General features: G+C 46.5%; 1 protein-coding gene across 1 annotated transcript in view; it reads right to left on the bottom strand.

Moving 5' to 3' along the window:
- Window positions 1-12755, bottom strand: part of SLC22A3 (solute carrier family 22 member 3) — a 79316-nt gene that overhangs the window by 23004 nt on the left and 43557 nt on the right. The gene's annotated exons all lie outside the window — the stretch shown is intronic.

Raw genomic sequence — 12755 nt, 5'->3', positions numbered from 1 at the left:
GTACCTTTGTCTTGATAGGAATTTATTAAGTTAAGTACTCAGGTTCTCTTTTGAAGTAATTGAACTAAGACTGATTTAAATTTGGGGAAATAGCCCAAATTTTTATGATTTTTGCCTGTTTCTTAGAATTACTAAGTCCTTTGGGTAAGATCATACCAGTAAAAGTCCTTTAAAAATGAAGACTATTTCTACTGCATTTTAAACGAGTAGGCACTGATCAGTTTACTGCAGAAACAAACCATAAAGAGTAAGACTGAGTAGAGAGAGCCAGGATAGAACTGCCTTCCGTCTGACGCTTGGAGCTCAGAGCGTACACCGGGCCCAGGTAATGAAAAAGTTAACCCAGCGAATTTCAGCCCCCACGTGGGATCTGAGGACGGGGTGGGAGGGTCTGAAAATCATGATCTCTTTTTACATTTACGAAGGGTGCTCATGCACATCACCTCCCTCTGAGCGGTACGGAGGCAGGCGTTTTCTCAGACAGCAGTTCGCAGTGTTTGAAAGAAACACTTGATTATCTTAGAGGAACATCCTAGCCCTTCCGCCTTGCATTGCTGATGTTCAGGCTTGGACTAGGACTTCTGTTTTATTTCAGAGACAAACAGAGAACAGAGTCCCCTTCAGAGCTGATAAGTATGTGGGCTGCTCACTAATGAAAATATATTCATCTTCTAGGGCCATGAGCGTGAAGAGGGCTGTTTGGTGGTTGTAGCGGAGCCTGAGCTCTGAGTGGCTCCTTACCTCTCCCTGCAGCCACCTGGCACTGCCCCATGGGCTGCTGTCCCTGATGACACCAACAATCTATCCCTCCTAGCTCCAGCATAGAAGCCCAGGTTTCAGATACTAATTATTCGGGTCCTTCAAAATAGTCGACAGGATTTAGGTTGTAACTAATTTAGAAACAGGAACTTGACCCCTGATGAATTTGCTTATTAGACGGTACTCAGAAAATTGGCTCGGTATTGAGACATATGGGGGTGGGCCCCTACCCCATACTCAGAATGGTTGTGGACTCCAGAGGAATTAATGAGTGGTGCTCCGCACTAAAGGAAAGGTGACAGACAATAACCTAACCAAGTCCTGAGGGTGACGGTTAAAGCCAATAGGAGGATAAACGTACAGTGATCCCCCACTTATCACGGGTATTACGTTCTAGACCCCCCACAATAGGTAAAAATCCGCGAAGTAGGAACCTCACATTTATTTTAGTATTTACTGTACAGTACCGCAAAACCCCGCGATATAGCGAAAAATCCGCGATAAATAATTAAATATAATATTTTTTAAAATCCCACGATACAGTGAGGCCGTGATAAGTGAGTCACAATATAGAGAGGGACTACTGTATCTTCATTTTCATTTTTTTCTAGGAAAGTGAGGATTTGGCCCATGCAAATCTCACTCCGGACATCTTCTATACCCTCTTCCTGGGTGGGACCTCAGAGAACTGAAATGAAGGGACCTCGGTGTGCTTCCTCTCTTACTGTGCAGCACAATCTCCTCCAGTTCTGTACATCAAAGGAGCACCTCTGTGCACACCTGGAGAATGGGAATGGTCTCACCTGCTCCCCAGGCATTTCTCCCGGCAGGTGAGAGCTCCAGCCAGGAGAGCTGTCGTGGTGACAGCAGCTCTGGGTCAAGAATAACGCCCAGGAGTCCTGGCCACGGAGCTGGACACGCAAGATTCTGGAAGCTGAGCCCTGGTCGCCCCCATAGCGGGGACGCTTCCGCGAAGAGCGAGCGTTTCCCGTTCATTCACAGCAGGGAGGCGCAGTAATTCGTATCACAGACACGGGTTTTGCCAAAAGCACAACAAAGGGAGGAAAGGCGCAGGAACTATTGCTCCTGGAAAAGCGGACCATCTTTCTGCCTCGCACAGACAGAGCAGGAAAAGGACCGGGGTCTTGGCAAACGTCCAAGGAAGAGAAAGAAAACGCAAACTCTCTCCTCTATTCTATTAGAGAGAGACCCAGAATTAAACTATGGGAATTAAGTATTTTCACAATTCCCACAAAGGGAGAGCAAGCTCTATTCAGAGAATAATGTGAGTCTGTATGGCTTATTCATTTTGTTTGATAGTTTAACTAATTTTGTTTGTAAAGCTACCAGGACTCGGCTAGGACAGACAAAGGCAGGTAGGTGCTTCTCTGCCAACCAGGGGCTATGGGGCTGGGAGGGGAGGCCACTGTTCTGAAGGGCAAGGGTCAGCCTTTAAGAAGAAAAAAGAGAGGAGTCCCTGACTCCCAGATTATGTAGCTAATGAGGGACTGGATGAAGTGACCCCGAATATCACTATGTAGAGTTGGGAACTCACCCACAGTCCTGCCTGTGAGGTTAGCAGCAATGTCAGCAGCAGGGAGAGCCGACCAAGAGTGAGTGGAGGGGGCTTTGGTCAGTGAGGGGAGGGGACACCCTTGGGTCTCCTTGAGGTGGGCACTGCCGTCAGTGGTCTGGGAACCCTCCGGAGCATGGTGTCTCAGCAGCAGGTGGCATCACCAGGAAAGAGCAGGTAGCATCACCCAGAGGGTGCAGCATGGAGCTTTAAGACAATGGATGGGCGAAGACATAAGCAGCGGGACCCTAGTTTCGGGAGGAAGGACAGGCAGGAGTTAGGCAGGGGGCGAGGTCCCCCTCCAACAGGGCTGCACAGGAGTGGCTGAGCAGGTTGTGTACGTTAAATGTGGACAGCGTCTCCCAGGCCAGTCACACAGCAGTAAAATGGCTTAAGACAAGAGATATCACTTCATGTTGGAATTTCAGGTAAAGGATCTAAAACGGAAGGAAGGAAGGAGGGAAGGAAGGAAGGAAGGAAGGAAGGAAGGAAGGAAGGAAGGAAGGAAGGGAGACGGAGGGAGGGAGGAAGGAAGGAAGGAAGGAAGGGAGACGGAGGGAGGGAGGAAGGAAGGAAGGAAGGGAGAGAGGAGGGAAGGAAGGAAGGAAGGAAGGGAGGAAGGAAGGAAGGGAGAGAGGAGGGAAGGAAGGAAGGAAGGAAGGGAGGAAGGAAGGAAGGAAGGAAGGAAGGAAGGAAGGAAGGAGGGAGGGAGGGAAGGAGGAAGGAAGGAAGGAAGGAAGGAAGGAAGGAAGGGAGGAAGGGAGGAAGGAAGGAAGGAAGGAGGGAGGGAGGGAAGGAGGAAGGAAGGAAGGAAGGAGGGAGGGAAGGAGGAAGGAAGGAAGGAAGGAAGGAAGGAAGGAAGGAAGGGAGGGAGGGAGGAGGGAGGGAGGGAAGGAGGAAGGAAGGAAGGAAGGAAGGAAGGAAGGAAGGAAGGAAGGAAGGAAGGAGGGAGGGAGGGAAGGAGGAAGGAAGGAAGGAAGGAAGGAAGGAAGGAAGGAAGGGAGGAAGGGAGGAAGGAAGGAAGGAAGGAAGGAAGGAAGGGAGAGAGGTAGGGAGGGAGGGAGAAGGAGGGAGGAATAAACCAGGAACCGATGAAGAAAGAAGAGCCTTGCTAAGCACCTGGGCTGGCGGCTGGCATCTGACACTGAAAATCCCAGGTCCCGCCCTGTCGTAAGGCCAGGCATCCTGCTCTGTTCTTGTGGGAGGGGCCAGCGAAGCTGGCAAGCGTCCATCTCCGGTATCTTCCCCTGAGCACAGCCAGGTAGGTTAGGACCTAGTCACAGGGTGACTGACTCGTCTCCGTTTGCCTGAGACTCCTGGATTTAGCTCTGAAACTCCCACAGGCCAGGAATCCCCCCAATTCCTGAGCAAATGGGGACAACCCGTCACTCTACCCGTCACCATCTGAGACCATTAGTTGTCCTGGGTTCTGTAGATCCAATTACTCATTAGCAACACGTCATCGCCCACCAGGACTGGCTGGTGGGACCAAATGCCCAGTTCATGGGACAGTGATGCTGAGTGCCTTTTTTCCTAGAGCCAGTGAATGCTCTTCAAGCTTCAGCTTGTATTTACATGAAATAGCTACGATTTTGACAAAGGTCTAGCCTAGCTCTTTCTAGAGGGCTTCTGGAAGGTGCTTCTGAGGGGGTGCAAGAGGGCCTGTCTCTCCAGGGTTCCTCCCTCAAAATGCAGCACTTGGGCGAGCTCTGCCCAGCCCAGCCCACTCCAGGCTGCAGTCTCATTCTTTAAGGGACATGTCACTTGCATTTATAGTTCAATTAAAGCCACCAGAGGCTCTGGAACACACTCCTCTCAATATCTGTATGAGTTAAATGTGAGTCTGCTGACCTGGAAATTTTAGGCTTAATTTCCTCTCGTGGAAAGAATTTATTAATCACGCAGCATGGGAAAGAAACACTCTGGGTTTAATAGTCCATCTGTACTGTCTTTGTGGCTTTTTTATGACAGCATAAAAATTTTCCCTTTTTCCTACAATATTGTTTTATTTTGCAAATGAGTAAAGCTATGGGAACTAATTAGAATAATCCACTTAAATACAGACGATTTATAGAACTTAGGCTATTGCCAAAAATGTATTTAAGAGACTTCTGGCCAAGATGGAGGCCTAGACAGACACACTGCGTCTCCCTCCACAACTGAGAAGGAACACAACTGCCTCAAAACTAGAGACAACCAGAAGTTCCAGAAAATCAAGCTGCATGGAAGTCCAGCAAACAAAGATATAAACGATAAATACTCATCCAGACAGGCAGGAGGGGAGGCTTCAGGGCAGAGAGGACGCAGTGTGGTGGTGGCAGTGATGGCAGTGGCAGGCCGGAGGAAAGCTCAATCACACGTGGGGAGCACACCTGAGGAGCGCTCCCAGGGCCAGACCAGATCTCGCAGCACATGGTCCCAGCACCAGGGAAAATCAAGCCTCATTGCTTCTGATGGTGCAGACCAGTGGGGGTTGGGGCGGAGGCAGAAACTGCCCATCTCTCAGCAGAGTCATCTTGTTTAAGGGGCCCCCACGGTCCTGGAACATCCGCAGACCCACCCACTCTGGGAACGACAGCCAGGGCAGCAGCTAGAGAGGCGCCAGTCCCATACGGAGGTGGGAGAAGTGCCTGGAAAAGGGGCAAGTGCTGAGCAAGTGGCATTGTTCCCTCTCAGACACCTCCCCCACATACAGTGGCACAAGGTGGTGACACGGGTCGCCCCGTACTGACGAATCCCTAAGGCTCCGCCCCTTATAACATCACAGGTGTGACAGCTCTACCTAAGACACAGAGGCAAACAAACACAGGAGCCTGTCAAGCTCAGGAGACAGAGAGATATGGCCCAAAAAGGGGAATGGATCAAGGTTCCAGCGGGAGAACTAAGCGATAAGGAGATAGCCAATCTAATAGACACAGAGTTCAAAACACTAGTGATAAAGATTCTCACAGGCTTGAGTGATAAGCTTGAGTATGGCAAATGCATAAGGGAAGAAGTGAAGGCTAGGCTAAGTGAAATGAAGGAAAATCCACACAGAACCAATGATGAAGGGAAAGAAACTGGGGTTCAAATCAATGATTTGGAACATAAGGAAGAAAAAACAGTAAACCAGTGCAGAATGAGGAAGCAAGAATTGAAAAAAATGAGGAGAGGCTTAGGGACCTCTAGGAAAACTTTAAGCATACCAACATCTGTATCATAGGGGCGCCAGAAGGAGAAGAGGAAGAGCAAGAAATTGAAAGCTTATGTGAAAAAATAATGAAGGCAAACTTCCCAAAATTGGCAAAGGAAATAGACATACAAGTCCAGGAATCACAGAGAGTCCCAAACAAGCTAGACCCAAAGAGGACCACACCAAGACACATCATTATTAAAATGCCAAAGATGAAAGATAAAGAGAGAATCTTAAAAGCAGCAAGAGAAAAGCAGAGTTACCTAAAAGGGGCGCCTATAAGACTCTCAGCTGATTTCTCAAAAGGAACTTTGCAGGCAAGCAGGGACTGGCAAGAAGTATTTAATGTGATGAAAAGAAAGGACCTACAGCCAAGATTACTCTATCCAGCAAAGCTATCATTCAGAATGGAAGGGCAGATAAAGTGCTTCCCAGACAAGGTAAAGCTAAAGGAGTTCATCATCACCAAGCCATTATTATATGAAATGTTAAAGGGACTTACTTAAGAAAAAGAAGATCAAAACTATGAACATTAAAATGACAAGAAACTCACAACTATCAACAACTGAATCTAAAAAATAAAAACAAAACCCAACTAAGCAAACCAGAATAGGAACAGAATCATAGGTATGGGGATCATTTGGAGGGTTATCAGCTGGGAGGGGGGAGGGGGAGAAATGGGGAAATGGCGCAGGGACTAAGAAGCATAATTGGTTGGTACAAAACAGACAGGGGGGAGTTAAGAATAACATAGGAAAGGGTGAAGCCAAAGAACTTACATGCACAACCCATGGACATGAACTAAGGGGGGTGGGATTGCTGAGGGAAGGGGGTTACTGGGCAGCAGGGAGCAAAGGGGGGAAAAACTGGGACTACTGTAACAACATAATCAATAAAATATACTTCAAAAATGTATTTAAGTAGAGTCCTATTAAATTAATGCTCAGCTCCAAAGGTCCATCTTATGTTTGGTACATGAAGTGTTCTGACATTTCTACGCATTCGAGAATATTCTAAATGACGGCGAATGTGGCGGCATTCTAAGGCTTTGCTGGCAGAGTGGACGCCGCTCCCGGTGTGGCACCCAGGAGGGAAGACTGGCCTCTGCTTGGGAAGGCGCTGCATGAGCTTCCAGTGACTTCGTCTCCACCCGCTACAGTGTGCTCTAGACTAACACCTTCCCTGCTCTCAACACGGGCACTGCGCTGGAGCCCCCAGCAGGCACTCCTCGGGCCTAGATTACTTACTCTGGGTCTTTTGAAATAAATTCCACACGGACAGTTCTCAAGGCCCAAGCCAGAGATAATAATTACACACCACGGTTCACAGAGACCACATACCATACTATAGGACTAGAATACCACGCAGGCCCCAGGGGCTTCATCCACGCCAGGATCATGATGTGGTTCCTCTTTGGAAGAACAAAATTTATGTTTATCAAAATCCCCCTTCGAAAGGAAATGTCTGAAACAGACATTCCCAAAGCTGGAAAGTCCCCCTCTGCAGTGGAACTGGTGTCTGTGGGACAGTTCACTAAAACAGACTCGCTGCCACCGTTAGGACTTGGAAATCTCTCCAGTGACTAAAGTATTCTCAGACTTAGCCTGGCACTTTCTAATGAGCTTTCGATCTTTTCCATTTTGGAAATATATCCAAGAGTGGGATCATTTATACTGATGATGATGCCGTTGGGATCAGAAAGCTCATATGTCAGTGCTTCATGTCACATACACATGTTGCCATGGGAACTGCCCATGATCATGTTTATACATGAACAAGTATCAATGTAGCATCAGGTACAAATGTTCCTCTACTTATGACTGTTCAACTAATGGTTTTTCTACTTTATGATGGTGCGAATGTGGTATGCATAAAAAAATTATGAAATAGTCATAATTATTATGACTTTATTATAATTAGGCTTTCTGTTAAATGACCTTTCCCAACTGTAGGCCAATGTTAAGTGCTCTGAGCTTATTTAAGGTAGGGTAGGCTAAGCTGCACTCAGTAGGTCAGGTGTATTAAATGCATTTTCAACTTATGATATTTTCAACTTACCTTGCATTTATGGAGACATAACCCTATTGTAAGTTGAGCAGCATCTGTACTTACATTTTAATAAGCTGTAAGTTAGCTATGAACAATGAACTATATAGGAATATCATGAGAATAAGGTTATTACAATCAAGCCTTATCGGTTTTTTAGGCCAACAGAGCATAATAATTATCACTAAGAAATATGGACATATTCAGTTCTGTAGTATTGGAGGCTCTTTGTTGGCTAGAGTTGTGAACTACCAGTTCCCACGGGCATATTCCAAACAAAGACAAGAGGTGGAGGAAGGCAGGGGAGAGGAAGGGATCTTTAGGATAAGTACTTTTGAAATCCTTTAAAAAAAATGAAGACAAACTGTAGCTGTAGTTACTCCCAGTTAGTATTGTACTGTAGGTATATAATCCAGGAAGTGACAGCAGCTCTTTAGTCAATGTATTGGTTGACTATTGATAGATAATGCTGTGTAACGATAATCAAACTTAGTGGCATAAAATAATAAGAATTCATTTAGCTCATACATTTGTGGGCTGGCTAGGAGAGCACCGATCTAGGTTTGGGGGAGCTTTGCTAGAACAGCTCTGCGCCAAATGCCTCTGTCTCCTCTGGGGCCAGTAAGAAGGCCTGAAAATCTTCTCATGACAACGGCTGAAGTGCAGAGGTCAAACCAAACACACAAGCACATTTCAAGACTAGTGCATCACATCTGATAACCTACCACTGGCCAAAGCCACTGACATGACCAAGCCCAAGATCAAAGGGCAAGACATACATTCCATCCACCGTAAGAACAAAGCAAGTTACGTTGCCATGCCCAATAGCAGAGGAGTCAGGAAACATTTTCACCCAATGGAAATGAGGGGGATGTGAATATTTCCAACCATAACCCAATCTACCACAATCCGATGTCATCCAGATAAACAAAAATGTGTTGATCACTAAAGCCTCCTCTGGCAGTTGAACCAGGTTCGGGTGTCTGAGCGAATCCTCCTTCTGCATTGGGTAGCTACCTAGTTTTCACGTGCCGTCCACCCTTGGATCCTTTCCAGTTTTTCTACATAACTTCCAATGAGCTCAACCCACTGGGCTTATCTGCATTGGTTTTTGATTTGGGGCTTTTCTCTGGGGTGAATCATAGGCACACGACTGGTATATTCAGAGAGCCAGGCGTGCTGATCGCTTCTCTCTCTCCCTGCTGGCTATCTCTTCGACGGTCACAGGCCGGCCAGGAACTCTGACAAATGAACACCTAGGGATCAGTGAGACAGGGACCCAGAGGTCATTCACCCACAAGGCAAGTAGCGTCCATGTGAAATATAACTGGTGTTATTCACAGGACAACCAGCTCTCAGAATGATCTACCTGGTTGAAGGCTGGATCAAATCCACTGCCCCTATTTTCTTCCATTAAAATTAAAAGCAAATGGAGATCAGCCTTGAAAATCCCCTGAGCAGACACAACCAGTTTAATCATATAAACAAAGCTTTATTTAGCTTATCTTATAAGACTAACTTGACCTGAGTTATTTCTTGCTATGCCTCTGGAAATTATAAGCAAAACCGGATCGGTTCCTTATGGTTGATATGCCATCACCACTGGCCAATTCCCTATTATTTTAGAGAATTCAATATTATAATGAACCAACGCGAAGAATGCACAGCCACTGACAAGGGCTGTAGTCATCTGAGTCACCAATGAGCCCCCTCCTCATGACATCAGCTGCTTCCTGACAACATCGCCCTGAGCCTTGTTCCATGTTTTGAGTGCTCCCAGTCTGCAACTGTCTTTCTGGTTGTGCACAGGAAACTTACTAATTACTACCTGTGATTAGTTAGTGATTACTAATTATTAATGATTAATTACTAATGTCATTCATCGACTTTGGTTCTTTCCGGACAGGTGACATTTCCCATCTTCCTTCCCTTTCCGAAAGCCTGGTGGATTGGTAATCCTACCTTGAAGTGCATGGCGCATCCTTGGGTCACTTTAAGCTTGGTCCTTCAGTAGCCCCAAAATAGACCAGGACCTCTAGTGCCAGCGATGGAGCAGGCTGGGGTGGGAGGTGGGAGAGGCTCTTGTGATGAGGGGGGACACGAGCTGCCAGGGTTCTAGGACTGCTTTGCATCGAAACAGATTCTACCTCATCCGAGCCTTCCCTTCAACCTAGGACGCGTGCACCCTTAGCAGAAGGCGGGGATTGGAGAGGCCTTGAAGGAGGAGGTCATTTACACGGCCGTAACTTCTTCCAAAAGTGAGGATTTCCTGAGAAGAAGCTCTGTGAAAAGTGAGAGCCCGGGGCCATCTGCCTTGGGCCTGAGGGTCCCTGAGTTGTAGCCGCAGAGCAGGGACCCCAGCCAAGGCAACGGAAGGGCTCTATAAAAGTCTGAGGTGACAACGCAGACACAAGGTTTGAGGGGAGCCTAGCACTGACACGGGCAGTAGTTATCTGAGTCACCAAAACAAACGTAATTGGTATCGTGACACAAAAAGCAGGAATAGAATCCTGCTTGGATTTTGGTGCTGGCGTTCACGTAAAATGTCTGCACTGCCAGTCTGATTTCTGAGTTCCATAAAGCAGTATTCTGCACATTATTATGCTTCGTGCAAACATCAGGCTCTCTGAAATAGAAAATTATAGTTTGGCCTATCACGGTACTGAATTCAGCGATTAGCAAGCTGTTCTAACCTGCAATGACAATTCCTTCTCTTTTTGAAGACAGTACTTTGCTTTCTGGCTTATGATGTACAATGGAAAAGGGTTGGAGATGGATAGATTCAGTTTGAAGACATTTGTTTAGAAAACCCAATGCGCCCTTTGTAAGTACGTCGTTCCAAGTGTAAGACTGAAACTTACAAGAGGAAGCGTGGAAAATCTCATTGTGCCCACGAGCAAGGAAGCATTCAGAAACCACCGGGGTGTGGCAGAGAGACCCAGGAACCAACAAAGATGAACCTCGGCAGTCCAAAGAGGGCCATTTGAGCATCAATAAAAATAACAATAACTACAGCGGACTGAAACAGGTATTGTATGTTTAAATTGAGGAGTTCATAATGAGGCTTAAAACTCACAACACACGACACATTGATCATTTTTGGGAGGATGTAGGGAGCCAACTCCTCACATTGAAAAGAAAAATTATGCTGCATCCTGCCTTTTCTATAGGAACGCTATGTCAGAGTCACGGAGCAGCTGATGGGAAACGTTAGTCTTTATATAAGAATTCAAGTAACAAATGAAGAAATCGTTAAAATGAGATCCTGTCATTTTGCAACCTCTGATAAATTATTAAATCCAGGCAATGATTATCGGTGGCAGCTAATATCACAAGAAGGGACAGCAGGCACTAAGTGTCTCTTAATGGAATTGTACTGAGTCACTTATGGTGTGGTCTTGCCAAAAATATTAAACCTGAGCCTGATTAAAGTGCTAGATCTAACTACCGTTTTCAAGGAACATCAGAGACACGTTAAAGGATCCTCAGCGATCTAAGCAACAAAATTTAGATGGCAGAAAACTCTACAGCAATATAAGCCCCCAAACAGTATTCTTCACCCCCAAAATTACAAGGAAAAAAAAAGAGCAGGAACCTATAAAGACCAATCACAATATAGAGAGGTCATTAGGGTCCTAAATCAAACAAACAAGTGGTAAACATTTTAAGGCCATCCGGGAACTGGAAACACTGACTTGATATTTCAAATGAAGACAGTGGGGTCATTTAAAAACATAGTGGCGTCGCGATTACTTCTATATCTTATCTTTTATCTACCACTGCTACACTAATCTGCTCTTAGAACACTGGCTCTCAGTCCTCACAGCCGGATCGGAGAGTGATCATGTGTATTCCATTGAATATTCTCTGCCATTTATTTAGCAGGAGCCTGAAGACGGCGCACACATGGTCGCAGAGTTAAGTGCGTATCTGTGTGTTCTATTTGACAGGTACAGTCGGAAGCCGTGCGAGATGACACGTGTCCTATCTGGGATAAGACGCTCATTGGTGGGCGAAGGCAGCAGGCAGGGTGTAGGAGACTGAGACTGGGCCTGGGCTGGAAATTGCTGGCTCTGGGTGACGTGCATAAAGAGATTCATTAAATCTTGTTTTCCATCATAAAGTTTTTTAAAAGGATCAAGTGAAAACTCACCTGAATAACAAAAACAGACACGCTCAACACCCACCCTTGGCCTTGGTAACGAAATGCCAACAAGGGTAGCGGGAATGCCAGAGTACGTTCCTGAGGGAGGCTGGAGTCTGACTTCAAACAGGGACTATCTGTCAGCCTCCAGCGGAAAGGGGTTGGAAGCCTCTGGGTTGGAAGCTCATGACCTGTGACGAGCAGCACCATGCAGAGCACGGACCTCCCTCCCTTTGGGAGTGACCTACGTGGTGCCCGTGACCTAGAAGCAGGTCACTGGGCCTGAGAATGGCCTTGAACTACACACTCCTAGGACGTGCCACGGCAGCAGCTCTGGGAACCATCCTCTGGCCTCTTAGGAACTCCTGATAATACCAGACGTGCCCGGCTGATGTGTGGTTTGTCCCAGAAGCCAGCAGCACACAGCTGTTTTTCCATGTTCTTAAAACCTTTGATTGAGCTCTGGGAGGACAAGTGTGACGTCTTCAGGACACTCCTGAATGAGTAGCAAAAACAGTCACTTGACTCATCAAATCAAGTACAGATGATCACGCATCGGACCCAGCTGTAAGGACCGATGGCTAATGGGATGCGAGAACCTGAGAGTCAGTGCGATATTTTTTCCCCAAAAGGAGGACACAGCTCAGCTGTGCTCAAAGAACAAGGAACAACCAGTCTTCGTAGTTAAAACAGACTGTGTTTTATCTTTACCATGTACTTTATGATCCGTAAACCTCAAGGTCCATCACGGATCTACTTCCAACACAGCTGGATGTAAGAGCGAGAGAAGACAGCAGAAATCCACACATCAGTGACCGCATTCTGAGGGGCTGGGGAGGGGTCACTAAAACCAAAAACACCTCAGTTTTTATCAAAATGCTTCTATCAAAACAAACAGAACACTATGGAGAAAACAATGTTAGCAACCTAAGATTCTTAACGGTGCCTGTCAAAGCCTCGTCTCTTCCCAGCCTTCTCTAACACTCCTTCTGTAACGACCTTCTGTGGTTCTGCATTCGCGTCAGCCTTTGCAGCTACACATGGCCACCTGTTTTTATAGG

The sequence above is a fragment of the Furipterus horrens genome, unplaced genomic scaffold, assembly GCF_987537825.1.
Source record: "Furipterus horrens unplaced genomic scaffold, mFurHor1.1.pri manual_scaffold_6, whole genome shotgun sequence".
Classification (NCBI taxonomy): Eukaryota; Metazoa; Chordata; class Mammalia; order Chiroptera; family Furipteridae; genus Furipterus; species Furipterus horrens.
The sequence above is the reverse complement of the archived record's forward strand: the minus strand, read 5'-3'. Positions and strand labels throughout refer to the sequence as shown.